The sequence below is a fragment of the Poeciliopsis prolifica genome, unplaced genomic scaffold (assembly GCF_027474105.1).
Source record: "Poeciliopsis prolifica strain line A6 unplaced genomic scaffold, Auburn_PproV2 SCAFFOLD042, whole genome shotgun sequence".
Lineage (NCBI taxonomy): Eukaryota > Metazoa > Chordata > Actinopteri > Cyprinodontiformes > Poeciliidae > Poeciliopsis > Poeciliopsis prolifica.
In genome coordinates, this window is record NW_026562417.1 from 2,175,006 (window position 1) to 2,190,998 (window position 15,993).

The following is a 15,993-nucleotide window of genomic DNA, read 5'->3' on the forward strand; positions in this document are numbered from 1 at the left end:
TCAGTTTTGATTTTCTTGCCTAAGCAACAAAACCGCTGGAGAAGGCATTACATTTAGCATCTGAATGTGGAAAACTAGTGGCGACAAACTTCAAAACACCTGCAACTAAATGCAGCAGAAGGTAATTGCTTCACAATTACAAACTACTTTTTGCTGGTCGAATGACAAAACACTGAAGATTGCTTTTCAACACGACAAAAATGCGAAAACAAAAGACAAGACAACAAAATATTTTTTGCAAAGCACTGCAATTGGGAGTTGAGGCAGAAAAAAAAAATTGCCTGTTGATAGATTTTATAGTTAGCTTATCCCTCTTCATGACAAAAATAAACTGGGATGAGTCAAAAAGAAAAGAAAAACTTCCATATAGTGGACTGGAAAACATGCCGCGAAGGAAGATTTAAACTGTCCCCTTGCTCTACTTTACAATAACATTTTAAATCCCAGAATAACCTCTTTATAAATACCCCACCCCCCTCCACACACGCATGGACACATTTCTGTGACCAACCACAAATAATTTCATCACCCTGCCTGAAGGACATCTTGCCCCGAGGACAAAAAGTTTTCCTCAGTCTCTGGTGACTTTAGTACAGCTGTTTTGCTCTTTGTTAGCCGACGCAGCACAACGTAGCCCTGACTCCGGCTGATAGCTTCACTAACGGCTGTGCAGCAAGACACCCCCCCCCCCACACACACACACACAAAAGTAATGGGTCCAACTGATCCACGATGGTAAAAGATTGTCCAGCAGCTCTGTAGCAATCGAGGTGCGGGAAGCTAAGCTAACGGCAAGAAGGTTTGGCAAAATCTGTATGATGAAGATATTTGCTAAAGAGGTTACAATTTCACAAAATTGCCAAAGAACTATTGGCCTTTTTTTTTTTTTGGAAAACTTGAACTTTCTCTTCCAAAACATAAAAGGTTTAAAAAATGTTTATAATATGAATTATTTATCAGAAACAAAGTCTTTATGCCACTGTTTAAATTAACTTTGTCAGAGTGTGTTTTTATTTAATTAAGTTATTGATCTTGTACTGTGTGTTTTCTGTCATTTACTCTTCATGTTTCGGTGGTGGGAGATTGTCTCTGCACATTAACATGACAGGGGAAACTGCTGCACTGATAGAAACACAAATTCTTACCAAGTATTTTTTGGTCTAGTTTCTAAAGCAAATATTTTATTACACTTGAAATAAGACAAAACTAACAGGCAGCTTTTAAAGTTGTTGCTTGTTTGTTTTTTTTTTTTTTTTGCCAGATACATGCGTTCGTTTCAATAATTTGTTAATTTTGATGAAAAAGTATTTGTTACATTTGTAGATCATTTTATTCATGGAAAAAATGACTTGTTATAAGTGAAATGATCTGCCAGTGGAACTAGTGGTTTTTCCATGAATATGAAGGAATTACTAACTTAAAAGAAGCTCCAATATCTTGCTAAAAAGTAAGTAGTAAGTTATTACACTTGCAATAAGACACAACTTAGATATTTGCGTCGGAAACTAGACCAAAAGTACTTGGCAAGTTTCAGAGTTTTTGAGCTTTACTCACTTTTTAAGGTACATTGCAATTACGTTGAAATCAACCGTCAAGTTCACAGACGTTATAAGACGGCGCACGCGACGAATGTGTGAAACAAAACAGTGGATGAAACGTGAAACAATGAAGGATTACAGCGACTTTCTGGCTGGCAGACCTTGAGTGGGCTTTAAGGTTTTAAAGCCGCTGTTCAGCTTCCGCACATCCTGTACTTTCTGGTCGTGTTCCTGCTCGCTGTGTGGGCTGCTGGCTCTTCAGATTGCTCCAAACGTCTCATCCCAGCCACTTTCTCCTGAGCAACTTTATCTTGCTCAGGAGAAAGCAATATAAAATTCCATTGAAGCACTTTTCTGTTTCGGCAGCGGCGAAGAAAACGTATTTGAGCTCTCTGCAGGAGATTTCACGCATTTGTCCGCTAGCGGAGCTTGGTGACGGGTGTAAAGTTTTGGGTTTTTTTGTTTTCTTTTTTTAATACTGAGGCGTTTAAATATGCAGAGGATTTCCGTTTATCTGCTTGATCAAACTGGGAGCAGAAAAGGTCGAGTTTCACGAGTTCAGGGAGCGCGGTGTTTACATGCGACCGTCTGCTCTTTGTCACAGTTTGGGAGCGAAAGCCTAACAAAAAGAACGGAGGCCAAAACAGCAGGCTGGACGGATGCGAACGCTCAGAGCAAGGAGGACGACAAAGTCGCAATTTGTCACAACTTAAAGGCCTGTCAAATGTGGCAGTTACAGTAAACTGGCTGCGTGTCACAACTTTAACAGGGCAGAATGATGCAAAACAATGGAAACGTTTCACCTGGGCCAAATTTTGAGTCATTTCAACGACGGCCATATTTGGAAGCGGGGCAGCAGCTATGAGATATGCATCTCACACAAGCTGCTGGGTTTGGGTTGATTTTATTTTATCGCAGAGTTTTATGGACCAGATAAAAAATTTTAAAAAGCCAAAAAACTCTTATCATAGGCCTGCATCAGAGATTATAATTCTGATGTGCAGAACTAGTTGCTACATTGTGCAAAAAGCAAATTCTTAGTCTACAGTCTAATGAAAATATGTTAGTACTCTTGAGTTGAGACAAAACAAACTTAACAGGTTCTTTTCAGCAAAAAAATGGGAGCTTGTTTCCATTCAGTGTTCATTAGCAGTGATGTCAGAAACGCGTTGCTGACGTCAGGCCACTTCTTTCAGTAACGAGTAATCTAACGTGTTGCAATTTCAAATCCAGTAGTCAGACGCTACAGTTCCTTATCGAAATCACTTTGCGTTACTTTTGATTTTATTTCCTCTACGCATCTGGAGGAGTGACCATCGTTTCTATGCAACAGCGTCAGCAGCAACAGACACGAAAACAATGGGAGGGAGACGGAGACGCGCAGTTTCCTCGCCAATTGAAAGGCATCCAATTATTCTGAAGAAAAGTGCAAACATATTTTATCTGTTCTCAGCAATGAAAACAGTCTTCATTCAAAAACACCTGCTGCATTTAGACAAGCTTTAATACAGATTTGGGCGCAACAAGTCAATGTTACCATGATGACAGAAGGAAACCTGAAGCGCTGAAAAAGATGGTCACTTTGTGCTACACATAAGAAGATTTTAAAGTAAGACTCGTAGTTTTGTCCTAAATTCATTCTTGAATTGCTGCATAAAGTCAGTCCAGGGGCCGCACCAGCTACCTTTGGTCCTCCAAAGGCATTACGTTCTGCCATTGCTGTGCTCAGTAACCCTGCAGGCTGGAATGAATAAGAGCCGAACTCTGTTTGTTAATCCAATGTTTATGTTCTGCACATGTGAGGCTGCGCGCCTGCTGCTGCTGCAGGCGATTCGCGATGACGGCAGCGGCGCTGTGTGACGGAGGCCGTGGAGAGGCGCAGCGGCGCAGATGGTGTCGAGGCAGGAGTTCCCCCTAGTGTCACACCTCCCCCACCCCAACACTGCCGCACACAGATCAGGGGCCAGAGATCAAAAGAAGGAGCCGAGACACGTAAACGCGTTCATCTCGAAATCTGACCTGTAGAAAACAGGTAGAAAACTCAGAAAATGTCCTTGTTTTTTCTAGAAGCTACCTTTTCCTAAAGACATGAACATTTCCAAGTTTCAAAAGTAATGGAGGATGAAATCTTACATATTTTGAAAGTCAGAAAGTTTGAGATCAGTCTCAGAAATATTCTAGAAAAAAAAGTGAAGTCTAAAACCCCTGAAATTTTTAGATTAATCTAAAAATGTTCAAGAAAAAAACAAGAACATTTACGAGTTTCAAAAGTAATGAACATTAAAAATGATCAACTTTTAAAACTCAAACATTTTCTAGAAAAAAACAAAGAAATTTCTCAGTTTCAAAAGTCAAAAATTTGCAAGAATAAACCTGACATTTTGAGCATAATCTCAGATATTTTCTTAAAACAGAAAAATTTCTGACTTTCAAAAGTTGTGACTTATGAGTAAAAAAAAATTTTACTTTTGAGACTCCTTGTTCTTTCTAGAAAATATCAAATTTATCTGAACATTTTGTTTTTTGTAGCAAATTTTTGACTTTTCAAGCTTAGACATTTCTGATGTGTGTGTGTTTTTTTTAAGAAGATATCTGAGATTAACCTAAAAATTTCTATGTTTTTCTGTGGAAATTTGCTAAATTTTTCTTTTCATCTCCAATGGCCATTTCGCTGCTATACATGCAAAATCTGACAAAATCTGAAAAAATGTCAGGACTCCATTGGGTTTCCAAAATAGTAACATTCCTCGGGAAGTTTTAAAGCGTGCGTTTGTCCGCTTGAACGTGAGAAAGACCTTCTCTGCGAACCCACGAGCCTCCTCCAGCTCGCAGCTTACGTGACTTCTACTGGTGAGCGAGTCTCGGTTCGAGGCAGCGCCTGGCTCCCACTGAATAGCTTAATTGCCTGTGTTCGACAAGGGTGGGAAATACAAGAGTGCTACAGGGGAAGAGAGGGTTATATTTACACGCTGGGGCTGTGAGCGCGAGCAGATACAGGCCGGCATTTAAATGCGACGCCGCATCTGGCAGGAACGCGGACGTCACGCTGCGCCGCGTTGCGTTTTTACTCCCGGCGACGCTTCGGAGACGGAAGGTGAAACAGAACACCCAGGACAAAAGATGGAAAATAATCAGTAGAAATAATTGAAGTGAGCTGTGCTTTGCGGTATCACAGCGACCTGTCAGAGCGTGGACCGAGAACGCGTCCTGATTTATCCGAACCTTGTCCTTCAGAAACTCCTGTGACTATAAAACCCCCTCATTTAATTCAGAGTTTAGTTTCCAACCTTTTAAAATACAGTAAATATTCTTGTGCTGCCAGATAAACTTCACTGACTTGCAGGTTGCATGGTGTGCGTTGCATCAAATAACATCTTGCTGTTAGACTTATTGGGGTAATACGACCCTTTGACGTTATTGACTGAAAGAAGGTCAAGGCGAGTTTATTTGCATTGCACGTTCAGCAACAAGCCAGTTCAAAGTGCTTCACTGTATAAAATATAATACAGCAACCGATTTCAAAACAAGCAATAAGCATTACGTTTTGTCGAAAACCGTCACCAAAATTGTCAAATATATTGATCAGTGTTCCAGTTTCTAGCCGTGGTTTAAAGGAACTCGGTGTTTCCGTCGTTTTGCAGTTTTGTGGGAGTCTGATCCAGATTAGAGGACAAACTGGTCAGGTTGTCTTCCCACCTCCGAGTCGAGGCAAAGCCACTTAAATCCCCATTTTCTGTGGCTCCTGTCAACATTTAGATCACTGGCGAAATATGTTCACTTCAATAAAACCAGGAATTCCAGCGCTTTGCCCGACCAACACCATGCAGAGTGCTCTTGAAAAACATCCCGATTTTAAAATAGGTTTCTTTGTGACGCAACTTACTTAAAGCAGTGTGCTTTCTGTCACTGAACCACACAGATGTAATCAGAATTTCATGTGTACTGATATTTATTAATGTATTTGTGAAAAAAAAACTGCAGAGAAAGTAGTGAAAACATTTCAGTCTAGTTTTTTTTAAACAACTGAACTTTATCATGATGATAAATCAAAATGCTTGTGACAAGAATTTTTTCCTTTTTAACCCACACAATAAACGCCACGGCGAGTTGTAAATACATTTTTATTCGCCAAAAATGACACAAACAATGAGGTCTTGTGTAACATCGAATGCAGTGCATCTCAGCACTGGAGAAGCTCAAAGTCAGTCCCAGTTCTCTGTGAGTCTGAAAGCCGATACGTGAAATCATTGAACTAAAGCAAAGGGGAAATGCTCCTCCTGACTCTCACTTACTTTTTCCTGGCGCTCCATAAATAACCAGGACACTATTTCAGGGAGCTTCCCCAGAACCAACCCCACTCTGAAGTGTCTTGGTTCATGAAACATATTCCTGGTAAGGATGGAAGCTGTGGTTGACAGATCACCAAGGCAACAGGAGACGGCGGCTATTGCATTCAAGTCCAAATTCCTCATTCCTTCAGAAGCATTTCAGATTTGTGAAGAAAAAGAACGTGATTTAATAATAATAAGACTAATAGTTCTGTTTTCGCTTGGTGTTGCAGCTGAAGGTGATTTATGGCCACTTAGAAGACCTTAGGAAATCAGGTTATATATACTCTGCAAAGTGTCTGTGGATAAAGACTGGAGGTGCATTAAATATACATTAAGCTCTAATCCCTCAAACCACGAGTAGCCTGTGAGGACGTCAACACACGGGGAAGGGCAGAAAGATGAGCGTCAACCCAATGTGGATTTAAACATAACTGGAATGTTTTCCTCTGGAAAAAACGAGGCAGATTCCCACAAGACAGCGAAGCGGCAACAATCAGAAAATGTATCCTCAATTCTCTCATGACAAAACGGCTCTGATAGGCTCAAAGTCGATCGCTATCCCGTCTCTTTCGAAAGCGTCTGTGGTTGCAGAGTTTCACGGCTGCTGCACATTAGCGTGAATCTTCACAGACATTACGCTCTAAGTAAGCTTGAAAGGGATCCAGTGGTCCGTCAGTGGCAACACGCACACTGTCAAGAGATTGCATTGCTCCACATCAAGCAGCACTCCTCTCAGGTGGTTGAAATTCCTCTTTGGCCTGAAGGAGCAGCGGAGCAGGAGAGTCGTTGTGTTTCACAGCACAGTTAGGCCACGGAACGACAAAGAACTGCTAGGAGGGCTTGGACTGGAAGTGGGCTATGGCTCGTTATTCATTAATGTACAAAATTAATCTGTATAATAAATATGATTATTAATACCAAGAATAAAAATAAAAAAATAAATATCCATAACAATCAGGCAATTAAAAATTCTCACAGAAAAGAAATCAATAGAGAGAAGACTGCATAGCTGGTTGAGAAGCACATACCAGTTTGTTTGTGGCATAAATGGGACCAAAAGTTTCTAATGGCACTTCAACTGCACCTTAAATTCCTAGTAAGAATAGTAAGTATGCCAGTACCTGCTGCAGGAATGTCTTTTTCTTCATTTAAGCCAACACAATTCAATTTTGTTGACTTGAAAATGCATTTTTCTAAACAGCTAACCAAATAGGTTAGTTTACTGCTATTATGGTTTGCATTTCAAGAAGTTCAAAATAAAGCAACTGCTTAAAGGTTATTCCGGCAGTCAGAACAAGGCGGTGTCTTCTAAGCTGAAGGACACGAGGGAGAGAATCAATGTAAAAATTCTTAATCAAGTTTTTCATCCAATATTAGACATAAAAGAACAGAGCAGGTGTGCAAGTGTTTGTTTTTAACAGCTTTAGAAATTGCTACAAGTACACAATAGCAGAGCGAGATCTCGACAAGCAGCGGGCCTTTAACCTCGTCTGTCAGAGACGAGACTCCGCGTTTGTACCGCCGAGCCCCTTTGGGGTTTCTGCTGAAGAGCGAACGCGGCCACGCGTGAAATCTTCAGCCTGTGAGCCCCCAGACAAAGAATGCTCGGAAAGGGCGGCGCGGGGCGTCTCCGGGTCCCCGGAGAGCTGGATCCAGAGGAGAATTACTAATAGGATCGGTTCTGCCAGGTCGGTATCGGTGAATCACAGAAGGCGGCTTAGACAAAAGATCCGGTGCTGCAGCGGAGGGGATGAGGTCAGCTCGCTTTTACTTCGCTCGCTGCACAAAGCTGATTCAACGCAACAAGGAATTAATTGCTTCTTCGTCATTCTGAGTCATCTGATGCGAGTCTGGCACTGAGGCTAGTTTCTCCCTCTGCACTCATATTGAAGCCATCCTTAAACAATTACAGGGTCTCGCTGAAGGTGACGTCTCAATCGACTGAATAGTGAAAAGCTTTTTTTACTTTGGATGAATCCAAAAATATTGGAACGTTACAAAAGCCTCGTGTTATTTATTTATTTTGTTGATTTTTTTCGCACAGCTTACACAAATCAGGTAAAAGGATCTCACCTCGCCTGTTATGATGCAAAAGCATCATAATGATCCACGTATTGAGGCCTTAGTCCTCGTGACGGTGGTTGCAGGTTCAATTCCTGGCCTGGCGACATTTGCTGCGTGTCTTTCCTGTCTCTCATCACCCTGTTTCCTGTCGAACTACTTTCAAATAAAGGCCACTAGAGCCAATAGAACCTTAAAAAATAAAAGAAAGTAAAAAAAAAAAAAACATTAAGAAGTGCTGGTAATGTCTTGGAATGGATGTTGATGAAGATACTTTGGGAGTTTCCGATCCCAACAATCCTGTTCAATTGTTATCTAGCTTGTTTAGATGCCATGTCCCATTTTATGCCTTGTTGTTCCTTTGAGAACTTTCTAAACAGTCTTTATGTGTTTCTGGGTCGAGTTCTGATGCCACATGGGGATTTCTAGGAAACAGTTCATCAGGGTGTTGACAGAAACCATAAAACTGTTATTTTTACCAGCATGAAGGTCTTCAATGCAAGAAATAAGACTTGGTGTTTACGCGAAAGAGTCTGGATAGATATGGCGTAAGATTAAAAAAAAAAAAAGGTAGGTATTTTTCAAGTCCACAGCTCTACTCTTTTCCTCTCTACCATGTGTAATTCTAAATCTCAAGATACTGTAATGTGCTTTACGTTAGATTTGTCTCAAGCTAAGGAGTTTTGGAATATTGGTATTTGTTGTGGTCAAGAGTAGAGGTAGGATGGTTCAGAAGATGGATGGGGATCTGTCATAGCGGAAAAGGAGCTGAAACCAAAAGCGAAACTTTTGATTTTCAGAAACATCTACATTCCCACCTTCATCTATGGCAATAAGAGATGTGGCTAATGACAAAAAGCACAAAATCTTGGATACAACTCACTGAAATGAGCTTCCTCTGCAGGGTGGATGTGATCAGTCTTAGAAGCAGGGCAAGTGTCTTTGTCTTTTTATGGCAAGCTGTTGAAACATAAAATTACTTTCACCGCACTTACAATCCAAATATCTGATCTTACAATATTTTTTTATTAGATTTTGACCTGACAACATACCTATTTGAGATATCTCTAAATATATTCTGACTGGTATAAATTATGTTAGATTTACTTGTGAGCTGAATGGAGGCTTCAACTCAAGATGGCTACAATGGATCACTATCTACAACATGTTTCGGATCTTTACAATTAAAGTACGACTAGTCATAAAATAAATTGGAGCTAACTTGTGATAACTAAAATTAAAGATATCTCAAATGTGCTTGCAGATGGTATTTAAATAGATTTTGTACAAATTAAACTGCAGATATCCTGAAATAAAATAATGACCGGAATTATAATTCCGACTCGTCAAAATCCCTCTTGAAATTAGTTAGAAATGTCTTTAGACAATTTTCTATGTGAGATATATTGAATTAACATTCTGACTAGTCAGAATCCCATGATGTCGTGAAATGGTATTCTGTCTGGTCAGAACGTCACAGATTTATGCAGCATTCTGAAATTTCAACAAAAAAAAAAAAAAGTAGGAAAAATACAAAAACAAGAAGCCAAACGGATTTCAATCAGCTGAAATTAAAGGTCCACAATTTTTTGGGAAATTCAATAAACAGAAATAATGAGGCTCCTTACACACAGACAAGCACAAGATAAAGTTGTACTGCAGTTCCCAGGATGACTGGCTTTGCCAAAACCCTCCATCCCCCGCCTCTCAGATAGTCAAATGTAATACATTGTTTTTCTTTCAAATTTTCTGTACTCCAACAAAGTTTTAATGTTTTGTCTTAATTTTCCATGAACAAATTTGGCTAACCAAGGCGGGACTTAAAACTCAACCTAGTCCTTTTTATTTTTTGTTTGTTTGTTTTTTCCCTTTTGTTTTTAACTGGTTTTGAGATGTAGGAATGGAAAAAAAATAAAAAATCAATTTCGATCAATGCTGTGTCCTTGAAAAGTGTTGAACACTTAAGAGCAAATGGATCTTCATTAATTATTTAACACCAAGTCTAAACATTTGGCTGCAGTTGACAGCCAACAGAGAGACCACACCTATAATATGCTGACCGAAGGTGTAACAAAGACGTGATATTTACCTTTACTAAAGAGACTGACAAGCTAACAGTAGAACCATGTCTACTTTGCAGGAGGACTTAGCATGTTTTGACTGTTTTTGAAATACTTGGATGTTTCAGATCGAGAAAATTTCAAAATCAGGCAAAGTCGATTGCCAGCACGATCACTGGGGAGAAATTTTGTCCCACACATGTTCTTTCTAAATTGTATTCCTTTTTGCAGGCTGTTTCAAGGATGAGCAACTCAAAGCATCTCGATTGGCTTTGAGTTCACTTCGACTAGACCAAACGCTGCATTCATTTTGTTCATGATTTTTTTTTTTTTAAATGTTCCTCTATGATTTTCCTGACTGAGACCTGAAGTCAGTTTGTCTATGAATTGCAAGAAGTCATCCAGAATATAATCAGACCATCAAATCAACACCAGCATGTGGTGACTGTTGGTTTGAGGTTATTTTTCTGAATGTTTTCCCAAGATGATGCTCGACACATGTGAAACTGGCCTTTGTGTTATTGAGCTTTGTGGTTTTAATTGGTGTTTTGGGTTCGTCCATTGTGACTTCCTGGATGAGTCATACATGCGCTTTGGTATTAATTTTGATTGGTTGGCTAAAGCTGAGAAGTGGGATGTGGAGAAAATATATTTTTCTTCTTTCTACATATGATGTCGGATTGATGGCCTTTTTCCCCCTAATAAAATAAATTATCATTTCAAAACTATATTTCTATTGACTCAAATCACATTGGTTTGATACTAAAAATGCTTAAGCAACAGAAAACTTTTTAAGGTCTTTTTTGCTTTTGTAACTTTTGGACACATATCCACTCTTTAAGTACGATATTTAGGCTTTTTTGTATGCACTTCTGCTTTTTAATCTCGACCGCACACCTCTTGAAAGCAACAGGAAGAAGAGAGTTCCAGGTGGGCGGCAGCGGCGGCCTTAAAATATCCAGCCCTCGTACGAGACGCTGTGGCGAATTAACCCTCTGTGGGATCTCTTAAAAGAACAAAGAGGAGCGCAGCTCAGCGTCGCAGCCGAGGTCAAACATGCACTTTTCCACTTCATGCTGCAAAATGCTTCATTCATAGTCAAATGCACAGCATGCTGCCCAAAGCTGGTATGTTTCTTAAAAAGAAAAAAAAAAAAAGGAGAAACACAAAACCACGGTTCTCCTTTGTGGCAATGATAAAAGAAGTACTTTCCGGTGTGGCCATTACATTTGTCGAGAAACAAAAGAATATCTACAAGCATCGCTCGCTTAAAATGACCCGTACTGAATCGAATGTGATAAAAGAGCTGTTAAGACAGCACTATCTGTTTCCTTTTTTTTTTTCAAATGGATTCCTAATTGCCCTATGAATATTGTAGGACTGTTGTGAAAACCTGACAAAGGGAAGGAATCCGTCACAGGGCCCCAGCGTCGTTGCTTATGCTGAATCTGGCACTTTAATCTGCTGCCTAATAATTCAAAAGTTCTTTCGCGAGGGGAGGAAGAGAGCGAGAGTGTTCGTCATTCTGGTTGGAAGCATGCGGCTGTGTGTGAAAGGAGGCAACAGACAAACAGACGGAGCGAGCAAGGCCTGATGGGATGCTGTTTATAGCAGGCGATGGAAGTGCGAGGCAGGTTTGGGTCCAATCGTGCATGCTGAAAGAGTCTCCCTCATTAACTATCCAACAGGCCTCTTGCTATCTGTTCTTTTGTAGGCACATCAACACACTTCGACTATCCTGTGTTAGTTAGCTGGAGGACTTGGAATGGACCAGTTGATCAATACAAGCAATCAAACGGGAGTAGTAATAGTTGCAGTTGAGGGAGAATTCTGCGTTTTTAGGCTAGATTACAGCACAAATCGTACTCCAATCCTCCAATCGGACTTTATGAATGGACCCATTTGCAACAACTTCTATCGCACTGCATTGGCAAAACGAACCTAAATCATTGTCTCTCCTTTCCACTGGCATGTGTGGCAACTGTCCTAAGATGCAGTGGCAAAAGTCACTTCGATCTCCCTTGTCGATAAGGATATTTTTCCAGAAGCGTCGCTGTTGACTTAGAGGAAACTATTCTAAATAACTCGAGCAGCCATATTGTCTTCAGAGAGAAGACAGTTTCTGCTTCAACTCTTTCATAAGACTGATCTTATTCAGTCTTATTTCGCTTGTCCTGTCATGACTTGTAGCATTAACATGCGAACTGAGGCATGGAGAGTCTACTTTGTGGTACCCTGCAACCTTCCCTGCAGTCTTCAACAGCCTTTCAGCACACGGGACATTTGTAGTCGTCGTTAGTGTGAAGCAACATTGATGTTTGCTGGTCGTCAACTAATTTTCAGGGGAGCGGGGGGAACGTGTTGGTGAGTATTTTAGCCTTTTAGCCAAACACATTGACACCTTGGTTCCTTTTCAATTCAGAAAACAGATTATCCTCTTCAGGCTGAGAAAGGATTTTGTGTCCACAACTTTTTCTTTTTCTTTTTTTGCCACACAAATGAGATCCCCACTTACTGAAAGAACATTGTGCCCAACTCCACCTGTGATTAATGCACCCGGTGCCACACTGCTTTAGCTGAAGATTAGAGAAAGTTTGGCCATGTAATCTTAATGTGTAGGATAAGGGACACATCTTACAGTTGCAGGACTCTGGCCCTCAAGGACTGCAATTTGACACGTTCTTACCAAACCATAGTGCCGCTTATCGATCATCTTCTCCCTCCAGAAACAAGAGACTTTTCAGGAGAAAAAAATAAAACTTAGTGGGCAACGTTGTGTCGAGCGGCACGTGCCAAAGCCACCACCAAACTCCCAAAGCGTCTCACATCACATTTAAATTTAGAAATTTGGTTGAAGCCCCACCGACCTGACGTGCTGAGCGTTCCTGATAACCACTGCAAGAACAGTTTCTACAGGAAGAGTAAACACGTTCAGGCCTGTGATTGGCGGGTTGGACAGACATGACTGGCAGTGGTCGCAAACATGCCCGGCGGTGTGCCGTCCACGCCGCTCTCCTACTCAGAGTCGGCTCCGCTGCCGTTTACCCGTCAGATCCGATTTACTCAGCCAGGCCTTGACTGTTTGCAGGAGATCATCTGCATGCCCCCTCCCCCACCAGCACCCCCGCCACCCTGGGTGGCCTCGGATGATTTGAGTAAGCGGTCAGCTGGGCGCACCTGTCGGCTGACGCACACCTGTGGATCTGACCGACAATGATCAAATTGTGAGGTCGCTCTGCATCGCCCCCATCAGCGAGAGGAAAGCAGTTAAAAAGGTACGCACAAGAGGAGGATTAGTCATCCGAGCGACACTACAGCGCCTTTGTTTTTGTTGCATCACTGATCCAAAACTAACAACCCGGCGCAGAAGGCATCACTGAGCAATAAGGGCTCACGCTCGGGCAGGTCCCTGAAATTAGCTTCGCGGACAGGCCGGATATCAATGAAAACAGGCTGTGGTGATGAGTGATGATGTTGCTATGACAACAGGCAGGCTGAGCGTGCAGCCTGGCTTTAGTATCTTCAGGCATGCGGCAGGCAACATCCAGACGGTTTGAGTTTTTAACCTCTTAAGTGGCAGGAAGCAAGCTGCAGTCTGATGGGATCATGGGATGAGGGTTAGGGGTGTGTGTGTGTGTGTGTGTGTGTGTGTGTGTGTGCGTGTGTGTGTGTGTGCGTGTGTGCGTGTGTGTGTGTAGGTGGGTGAGGGTGAAGGATGTTTGTCTTTGTTTAAGGGGAGGATTTGAAGTCAGGCATCAGTTAAACCTCTGCTTCAGAGGGCAGATATGAAAATGGGAAATGTGATACTTCTTGCTCTTTTTTTTTTTTTTGTTACCATCCAGATCCAGAAAGGGCCAACTACAGAGACACGAGAGGGACAAACAAACAGATTAACACATGGCAGCACACGCATACACACAGGCAAAAACAGAAAGAAACACAGTTAAGCTACAACTGTCCCTATGACTCACACGACCCAACATAAACAATTAGTGATTAAAGAGGCAGAGTTTAGGCTCTGAGAAGAACCATTGATTCCACTGTAAGGCCTGTTGGAATCTGTACTTGCGAACAAGAGTATGCTCAGGTTCTTCACGGATGTTTATGTGCAGCCCTGAGCTTTAGAACCCTGTGAACAGTGAAACCCCCAATCAAAGGAGGGCACTAAACACTTGCTGGGCAAAAATGCAAGAGTTAGATGACGAGCAGAAAGAAGAAGAACAGCAACAACAATAGGTTGCTTTTGGGGAAAGACAGCGAGTCAGAAGATTCTTCTGTTTTTCCCCATTGATCCCTCCAGAAGAATACAGAACTGCATCGCTTCCCTGGGGAGAAGTCACCTTCCCTTCAAAGGAGACTGAAGAAATCAGTTTGTACTGAAAACTGCATGTACCTGAATCATTCTTGAGTTGACAGCATCTGTTCTCGGAGGAAAGACAGCAAGTGGCCAGAAGTTAGCATCTGATTTGTAGCTTCCTTTTTGGCCGAAACTAAAGGCACCTAGTCATCTTTAGTTTAAAATGGAAAAGAATTTTCTACACGGTTTTCAGATCATTTAATATGCGAGTCATTGAACACATCATTTGTGAAAAACTAGAGGAGAAACAGTGAACAGTCCAAAAATTCTTCAAGATTTCTCTTTGACGCTTCCAGAACCTTAAAATGGTTTCAAATGGTGGAAACGAAAACGGCTGCTGGATAATGACACCAAAACCTTGGGTGGAAGTTTCTTCCTTATTTGCGTAGGCACAGGAAGCCAACATTCCTCGATTGCCAGCACTGTGTTTTCAGGAAGTCACAGCTGTACTTAACTCCATCACAGCACCTTGTCAGCAAGCTGGTTCAGGGCCCCTGAGGGCGATCTTTAACATGAACGTTCATTAAGTCCTGTTTGCCTCAGTCAAACATGAAGGGCTTTGTGCGTATACATATTATAGAACATGATTATGTCCTGCACCGACAGCTGTATGTGTGTTTTAAACAAACGTTGCGCTCCATCAACTCTTTGCTGAAACCAAACATGATATTTATCAGCGTTAAGTCCCTGATAGTTGTTAATCAGTACAATAAATGCCCAGAAAAAAAAAAACATTTCAACATGAAAATAAAAAAAAAGAAAGAAAGGGGAATTTTTGGTTTTCCTCCAAATATTGCTAACATCTCAGCTCCTTTTTCTGCTTCATCTCATCCTGTTAGCTTCAGGCATCACTCCGACTTAGCAGTTATAGAAGCTCAACTTAGATTTTTGTGCTTTTATAAATTATATATATCTGGGTCAGGGCTAGATTATGGACCAGGGCGAATGGAGAAAACAAAATATTGATCCTTCATGCGATTCTCAGCCCGTCCGCATGACCTCGGAACTTGAGACCGCAGATTACTCTGATCGATCAAACTGTAAGGGAAATAAACATTCAACAGAGCTATCGACTTCTGTGTGCCGTATTTCAGCTTCTCGACCGCAATGACTGGGAAGAAGAAAAGAAACGCGGCTCCTCCAAAAACGTTCTAACTGTAGAGTCAGTGTGTTTGGTTAACTCTTGTTCTTATGTAAACCAACAATACTGCTTCCTTTGTTCAAACATCAACCTCATATAGTCTTTTTTTGTGGCACCACCTGTAGACAGTGAAGAGGAGGAGTGATGTAATCGCAGTGTATGAAACCATCTCTATTTGCTGCTCTGTTTTTAACCAACTGTTTGTCAGAATCAAGAGATTCACAAACACCGGCATGATGCGCAAAAAGCCAGACTAACTGATGGATAAACTGAGGAAAAATGGCTCCCAAATAATATTGTCACCATCCTAAAATACTTTCCACTTTTTAGCTGAAGTGACTTTTTGTGGCCCAATAAATTTTCTTTGGTAAGAAATGTCTTGGGCTGAGAAGGTGACAATATGTGAATAATTTCTAAAGAATGAAAAAGTGTCTCACCATGTAAGTTGAAAACAAGCTGTGGTTTATGGATGCATCTTAATAAACCGTTTAAAAGGTAATTTTAG

At 41.2% G+C, this 15,993-nt stretch overlaps 1 protein-coding gene across 6 annotated transcripts in view; it reads right to left on the reverse strand.

Moving 5' to 3' along the window:
- kcnc2 (potassium voltage-gated channel, Shaw-related subfamily, member 2) overlaps positions 1–15,993 on the reverse strand; it is a 51,658-nt gene that overhangs the window by 33,646 nt on the left and 2,019 nt on the right. The window lies entirely within an intron of this gene.